The 8,231-nt window shown below is 32.0% G+C and overlaps 1 pseudogene across 5 annotated transcripts; it reads left to right on the top strand.

The window, feature by feature from the left end:
• The first annotated feature begins 686 nt into the window (after nucleotides 1–686).
• LOC143223548 (14-3-3 protein zeta pseudogene) lies at nucleotides 687–7,110 on the top strand (annotated as a pseudogene). Of its 5 annotated transcripts, XR_013012953.1 has the most exons (3): nucleotides 704–843; nucleotides 2,105–2,410; nucleotides 4,669–7,110. The product of XR_013012953.1 is annotated as a 14-3-3 protein zeta pseudogene, transcript variant X3 (transcript). The 5 variants fall into 5 exon arrangements; XR_013012952.1 differs by lacking the exon at nucleotides 4,669–7,110 and having other exon boundaries at nucleotides 687–838; nucleotides 2,105–3,627; XR_013012951.1 differs by lacking the exon at nucleotides 4,669–7,110 and having other exon boundaries at nucleotides 2,105–3,627.
• Nucleotides 7,111–8,231: the final 1,121 nt, after the last annotated feature.

Here is an 8,231-nt window from a genome sequence, read left to right as displayed (position 1 = left end):
AGTAGCCCAAGAGTTGGTAGTGGGTGATGATGACTAGCCGCCTTCCCTCTAGTTTTATACTTCCCAATTAGTGACGGCTAGCGCAGATAGCCCTCGTGTAGCTTTCCGTGAAATTAAAAATCAATCGATTGAAACCCCCATTGCCTTGCGAACACGAATTACAAATGAAAGCAAGGTTGTCAGTTGCTTTACTGCTATTAATTATGGCATTTCTACCACGTGAATAATTTAGATATTTATGTGTGTTTATGTTATAGCAAAGCTACATCGGGCTATTTGCTAAGCCCATCGAGGGGAATCGAATCCTTGATTTTAGCGTTGTAGACTTACCGCTGTACTAAGGGGGTTCAAATATTTATGAATTTCTGTTTTACACATAACATGCTCATTACTGTCATTAGTGAATTTCTTTAAATATGTATGTTATGCGTTTATAGATTATATCGTTCTTTTTGTTTAAAAGAAAGTAGGATTACTTCCTTTCAGTGAAGCCCCCAGTGGCACAGTGGTATGTCTGCGGACTTACACACTCAAACCCGAGTTTCGATACTCGTGGTGGGCAGAGCACAGATAGCCCATTGTGTAGCTTTGTGCTTAATTCAAAAACCAAAAACAACAATCCTTTCAATGAAACTTTATTATTTGATTAACTTATTTACGTATTATTTGTTTAGTGTGTAATCGCCACAATAATTCACTTTGATTTACTTACGCCTAGATTTCGCTACACCTGTCACCAGGCAACTTCCAACGTCATTACTTGGGTATCCCCGTAGTTTTTATAACCTTTCCAAACTGGCTAAATTCGTAGAAAGTAGGAGAACTTCTTTACAGTATGGTAGGGTGTGTGGTAAATTTATTGATTATGAAAGTAGCGTGCATTATACTTATAGTTTAAAATATATATATGTGTTAGATAAATACCTTAATTTTATTACAGCGGTTTCAAATTATTACAAAAATCTGTTCAACATAATGTAGGTTTGACTAAATACTTCGTTAGAAGTATAAATTGAACTTGAGGCTTAAGCCTTTACTTCAGTCTTAATCATTAAGTTTATATAACTGCCGCCATTTTGCCGACGGTAATCTGCAATTTTTTTAGATGTTAGTAGGAATGAACCCTCAAATAACATATCAGAGTATTGCATCTGAAGTGTATCGCGCTTCAGACTGCTTGTTGAAAAGTAGTGCTTAGTCATAATAAGTGATAGCACGGTACTCAAATACACGTAAATGCGAAGATGAACTTTGCAAATTAAGAAACTGCATAACAATTCTGAAACTTGACGTCATAACGATTTATTGAAGTGAAATTTCATATTAAAATATATAAAAGAAGTATTTTATTTTGTCCTTATATGTCTTGTTATGTTAAGGCGCCTTATTACATAATTTATTTCAGTTATCCAAAAGTATTTTAATACAAGTTACCGTCTTTTATTCAGTGTGCAAAATTTTAAACGCACTGTTTTTATCATCAGTGTTTTACAATTAATTGAAGATAACTGTATTATTGCGAGTTTATGTGCAATAAAAACAGCTCTATGCCATTATGACCACACACCAGGAAATAAACTGAAAATGAAACTAATATTGCAGTTTAGAATAATTAACAGTTGTCAATGTTAATTTAATGCAACTGGAAAATTTAAAATGCTGAGGGGTTTTAAAGTAGATTAGAAATTTCATTTTAGAGTGCACTTATTGAAATGCAAAGCTTTTAATAATACCTTCTGACATAATAGTTGAGAACATTTTAGTATGGTGTGACTTAGTATTTGAAAGGTTGAAACTGTTATATGAGAGTGGTTAAGGCATAAGTTTTTAATAATTACAACTTTATTTAAGAAATCATTATTTAAACTTATGCACTCCCTCCATGGAAAAATAAAAGAACAGTTTTGTTTTCCATTTGTATAAAGTAAGCTTTTAACAAAATATTTGATTGAAAACATACAACCTAGTAATTTTTATAAGGCATAATAATTGTCTTTAGTTGATGCCAATGTAATGTTAGGCAATAGACTTTTATGAAGTTTAAAAAGTTAGGACTAGATTATTTGGGAGGTATTTTTTCATTAGTATATTTCTGTCTTTATAGTCTCAGTATAAAATACTTGTAAAATGGATAAAGATGAAGTGGTGCAGCGAGCTAAACTCGCAGAGCAGGCTGAGAGGTATGACGATATGGCAGCAGCAATGAAACAAGTTACAGATATGGGTGTGGAATTAAGAATCGAAGAGAGAAATTTGTTGTCTGTTGCATATAAGAATGTTTTAGGGGTGAGAAAAAGGTTTTGGAAGGTTATTTCCGATATAGAACAGAAAACTGAAGGGAGTGAAAGAAAACAGCAAATGGCCAAAGAATACCGTGAAAGAGTTGAGAGAAATATGCTATGATGTTTTGGTAAGATTCAACATTCACTGAAGTTCATCATTGCTGTTTTCCCAATAACTGTTTCAAAACTAAAGTTCACCTTTTTATATATCAGGAAAGTAATCAGAATCCACGTTTTTGATAGTACTGTTTTGTATTATTCCAACTATTTAACTCTGGTGAGAATAATCAGTTAATTAAATGTTGTTAACTCTGTTGCCACAGGTAGGTAGGACAAAGTATGTCACAACTTTTTGAAAAGCTACATTCAAAATTGAATTAAACTACTATAATATGTATAATAGACTTGCGTACGTGCATAAACTTAGAATTGAAGCAAAGTTTATAGCTCAAATTTCAATATCTTAAGTTTTAATTTCATATTCAGTATACATGTGAATGCTAAGTTTCACTCTATTGTATGACACTTCTTCAGTCCATACTATTCATTTTAAAATTTCCCCTTTTTAAGCTAAACTGTTGTAAGGAAGCTGTTTCATGGAGATATAAACAATAACTCAAATGCTGTCCAGCATTCCTTACACAAAGCATCCTTTTTCATAGTGTTTGTAACTAATAGAAAACAAAGGTGTTAGTTAAGTGACAGCTGTGAAGTCTAAAGGCCTTGGGCTAAGCGATTGTGGAATTGCTCTTTCAATACTGCTACTGGTATGATTATTTTAAACCATTTCTGTTTTATTTAGAGTCAGATAAATTATGTAAATTTTAGGACATTCTATTTTATATATGCATGGAAATATATTGTGTTCTAAATTGAATAATTGAATTTTCTAAAAGTTTATATTCTGAGATCACATTATCATTGCATCAGGTTAGAAACTTGTTTTGACATTGACTTAATTGTATAAGTTCAAAATCTTAAATATTTTAATAAGTAAGTTGTAAAATATCTTTTGCTCATTTATTGTTATAAAATTAACTAAAATGTAATAATAAGAAACTTAAATTTTGCATTGAAAGCATGCACTGAGCTTGAGCACAGTTGTATAATTAAACATCAATGTTCTAACTATATCTATAGTTAACATGAAGCTGCCTGGCATAGTAAATTAATGTTGTATTTAGTGAGGGTCAGAGGTTAATTGCAAATAAAGTTAAAATATTAGTTTAGGCTTGTAAAAGTAAATAAGTAATTGTCTATTACAATGTGCACAAGTTTTAGAATGGGGAAAAAGTTTTTGACAGTTAGAAGGTTGGGCAAATTGACCAAATCTGTATAGAAAGTAGGTTGGAGAACATAAAATATTTTACTCAAAAAAAAAAAAAATGTTTAGAGGTTATGAAAATGAATAATAAAAATATTCATGTGCATAAAAGTATTTTTATTCTTAGCATGAAGGGCACTTTGCATGAGTATTTTAATTCCATACATTTGTGTACAACTCATAGTAAGAATACTAAATTAAAAACCTAGTTTTGTGTATGAAATTATTGTATTGTTAATTGAAAGCTTGCCCTGTTTTTGTGAGGATATGCATACCGACATAATGTGATTAGGCAGCATACCCATAGGTAATTACCTGAAAGCTGTATTTTGCCTTTAAGCTGGCAAGAGTACAATCATGGGTGTTATGACATCTTTGCCTAGTATAAAACAATTCAGTTTTCTGGTGATATATGTATGATTTTGTAATATTTTAAAGGTTGGACATTAGTGCCAAAAACAGTATTTTTACCCACCAGTTTTAAAAAAAAAATGCTCAAAACATTTCTGATGGATATAAGTAAAAACTGTAAAACAATTTGTGTGTGTTTTGTATCTTTAAATTTTGTTAGTGTTAATGCAATTTCAGGTATTTCTGCTGGAAGGGGTGGGATTCCAAATTATTAAAGGGAGTCCATAGTTGCAAAGTCTCTTATAAAAAGTTTTGTTTTTGGGTAACTGAAAGAAATGAAACGTTTTACCATAATAAAATAATACCTGGTTATAATCATTAGACTAAAGTTGGAGAACAGTTAGGGCTAGAGCTTTATTTTTGAATTTTTGATGAATTTTATAATTAAAACTGGAAAATTATAATTTACAAAGAAAACTCATCAACAACTTGTCAGAAGTAGTTACATTATGTACACATTGAGAGATGTACTCATACTGTTTCTAAAAGTGGTTATTTGGTTGAATAGGGTCAGACTTGTTGATTGGTATTTGTTGAAATTGTGGTACTTTCACAGTTATTGATTTTAGTAGAATTAAATAATTTGTCCACCTCTCTCTCTTTCCTTGGACAAGTGAGGCTATACACATTAAAACTCCATATTTATTTCAGGCCTCAACTGATCTTGGGCATCAGGTTATCAAGGTGACTAAAACTTCATCATGACAACTAATATTTTCTCCAGTTTGTGATCAGGACTGTGCTAAATTGCACTTAAAATTTTCAGTGTATTTAGGTTATGTTCCTAAGTTTTTTTTACTGTTGCTAATCAAATTATTGTAAAAAAGTGTGACATTCATAAAAGTCAAGTGTCAGTCTGTCATTCACTTTTGATTGTCTATTCCTGTTTTAGTTGAATTTAATTGAAAACATAGGCACGAGTAATCTAAAGTTTTGGCAGTTTTCTGCTATAGACATTGAAGTGTATTTGCACTCTATCAACACCTGTAAAAATAAGTAAAGAAATTAGTCCAAATCTATGCTTGGGAATTTTTATGAAAATGCCTTTTTTTAAAATGGTGAAGTGCTATGTTTTTAAACACTAATCAGATAGTCAGCAAAGTTAAATATTTTGTATTCCTGTCTTAACAGCCAAAAATAAAGGCAGTGTTAGGTTTAAACTGGCACTTGTAACATGGAAGTACACCAGATTGTGCACATGAAAGCCCCAGATGCCATGGAACATCTGAATATAGGCAAACAAATTTAATTTCTGTGGGGCATTTTCTCCAGAACATGTAAATGATAGTCTAGAATTTTAATAGCAGTTATTTTAGAAATTTTGTGGTAACAAGTAACTGAGGGTCAGGGATGCTGTGGACAGATAACTGAAATGGATTATTTTTTGCTCTGGTGCACTGCTACTTGCTAATCTGTTCTTTTCTGAATTTTAGTCGATGTTCTAGAAAAAATAAGTTATTTTTAAATTGGACTTGGTTTTATGGTTTAATAATCTTCAGTTAGTGATACGTGTCGTGCTATCATGTGTCATTCTTGAGAACTGTGACGTTACAACCTGCCGTTTGAATTATTGTGATGTGGGTTTTACTATAGGCCCTTAAGGGCTGTTTATAATTTTGTTTTATGGCTTTGTTCAAAACAGACCCTTTGTGACAGCTGAAAATTTATGGACTTGTTTTGTTTTGGAGAAAATCAAAATTCAACTATTTGCTATGTTCACTGCGGGGTAATTGAACGCTAGATTTTGGTATTTGCATAAAACCGAATAAATTTTTTTGTTTGATTTTTCGCCAATGTTTGTACAAAATTGATAAACAGTTTAAGTACTTCTAGTGCATGAAAAAACAGTCTTTCTGAATATATAATCATGAGGTAGATACCTTTCTTAAGGAATATATATAGTTCATCCATGTACACCTACAACACTTTGAAGACTTTTTTTTTCTTCATTTATTTAACTTTATAAAGGTGGTAGCATTTCTTTGTGCCACGTAGTAGAAATTAAAATACATATCGCTGTAATTTCCCGTCTTGAACTGCTCAGTTATATATGGCCATTAATTCATAAGATGTAGAAAACATGTATTCAGAACTTTTAAAGAATGCAGTCAAATTAACACTGCTCATTGGTCATGGGATAATTGGTTTATTATATTATAACTTGTAAAATACAGGTATTGTTATAATTGCACTCGAGTCAAACTATATAAAAGAAGCGTTCGTCGTGTTGTTTGGTGTGCACATTTCTAGGGTATATAAAGGGAAGAAAACTGTTTAAAAGTTTGAACAAACGTAGTGTTTAAGACGATTCAGGTGAAGCATGCAAGGATTTCGTCAAAGACATTTTGACACTTCAGCAATGTAGAAAGCAGAAAGCTGATTAAAGATTTGTAAAATAGTAACTTAAGAGTGGTCACAAGTCTTCTAGTGGTAAGAAGGATATGAACTGACTTTCAAACCACATGTATACAATTGGATAGTGAAAAACACTGCCGACATCTGATTTTATGACAAAATGGGCTCCATGCAACTAGTGTATCTGTTAACTGGATGATACGCTTCAGTGTGGAGTATGATTCTCCTGTGAACCAGACATACATTCACGTCATCTGACCACTTCATAAGACTATGGGATCCTTGAGATGGACCGTTTTATGACTATGTAAGAATTCAAACCACTAATCACCTCGCGTAAAGGCATGTTTACATATTGAGAAAGACTGGATCCAGATTCAACTATGATTTCAGGTTAAAAAGCATTAGGTGGCAATGGCGACATGCTGATTAGGGCAAGGATCATAATGATGGTTACACTAAAAAGTTTGCATTACTTTGTGAAGTACGATAAATATTGGTGTATGTAGGTTTGATTCAGTAAGTCGGATATTCATTAAACAAAGCGTTAAAAGACATCCCTGGTATGATCATATTGTAAGCAACTTTCTAGGAGTATAACCAATAAAGCAACAGCTCACTCTCTGGACTTGAATACAATTGAACATGTGCGAAATTCTTTGGGAAGATGTATGACTACGCACATGTTGTTCTGACGGAGGAATGCGCTTGGTCTTTCACTTTAACCGTATATATTACATGACTTGTATCAAGTGTCTGAAACGGTCAAACCATCTACTAAACATACAGAATACATAAAAGATAGTATACAGTGCAGCATACTGAGTGTTTTCTCTCCTTTATTTAGTGAAGTAAATACTTAATCATCTGAAAGTTTTCAAAATATTCCTACACGCACGTGCACGTAAGTTTAAAAGTAAAACAGCTCAGGATCATGGTTCAGTTCCTTTTGACTTAGTTACGTATTCTGCGCCATTACTCTGTGACAGTTTCCAAACATGGGGTGCAGTCTCAGAATGTTGCAAAACGTAATTTAAAAACAACATAAAGATAAATAGTGCAAACTTGTTTACCAGTGCGTAAATAGTTTCTCGCAGAATCTATTATTGTGCACTTTCATGTTGGAATTGTGATGTAGTGCAAGTTTTTAATATTTAGTAATAATGTGTGGATTTTATTTAACGATGTATTTGTCGGTGGAAGAAACAAGTATTACAGACAAGAGGGAAGATGCTAAAAATGTTTGAGAAAGGTTCCTTGTGGTATAATATGTATTCTGTCATGGAAAAATTAGTGTGAAGTTAAAAACTGAAAGCAGGTGGGTGATACCCAGAAATTCTAATTTTGTGGAATGACCACTAGTGACATTGTTAGCGCAAGCGTTGAAAAGAGTATAATATTGTAAAAATACTATGCTGTTGATAACTGTGCATTATTGCTTGATATTTATAAATGAGAAATAAGTTGCTTGTCTTTTTAATATGTGCAGCTACATTATTCTTAAGTAACATCTCGTATCCTGCATAAAAACAATCCTATTATTACTAAATCGTTTAAGAAATAAATTATCTATTGTTAAATGCATAAAGAGTAACATGAAAGAAATGTGTTAAAAACGTGCAACTATTGTAATGGGTTATTTTTAAAGAAAATACGTTCTATGTATAATCACACTAAGTTTTTAACAGAGTATGTTAACTATTTGAAGTTGTCGTGGAAACTATTTCTAAATGATTGTTTTGTAATCTGGGATCATTTTTTGAAAAACAAACTGATATTCGTTGATTAATCAATGGCCTAAATACTAATCATTCTTTTAAATGTGAAAGGAATGATAACCAGGTTCCATTTCTGGATAT

Source organism: Tachypleus tridentatus, chromosome 8 (assembly GCF_004210375.1).
Source record: "Tachypleus tridentatus isolate NWPU-2018 chromosome 8, ASM421037v1, whole genome shotgun sequence".
Lineage (NCBI taxonomy): Eukaryota > Metazoa > Arthropoda > Merostomata > Xiphosura > Limulidae > Tachypleus > Tachypleus tridentatus.
The sequence above is the reverse complement of the archived record's forward strand: the minus strand, read 5'-3'. Positions and strand labels throughout refer to the sequence as shown.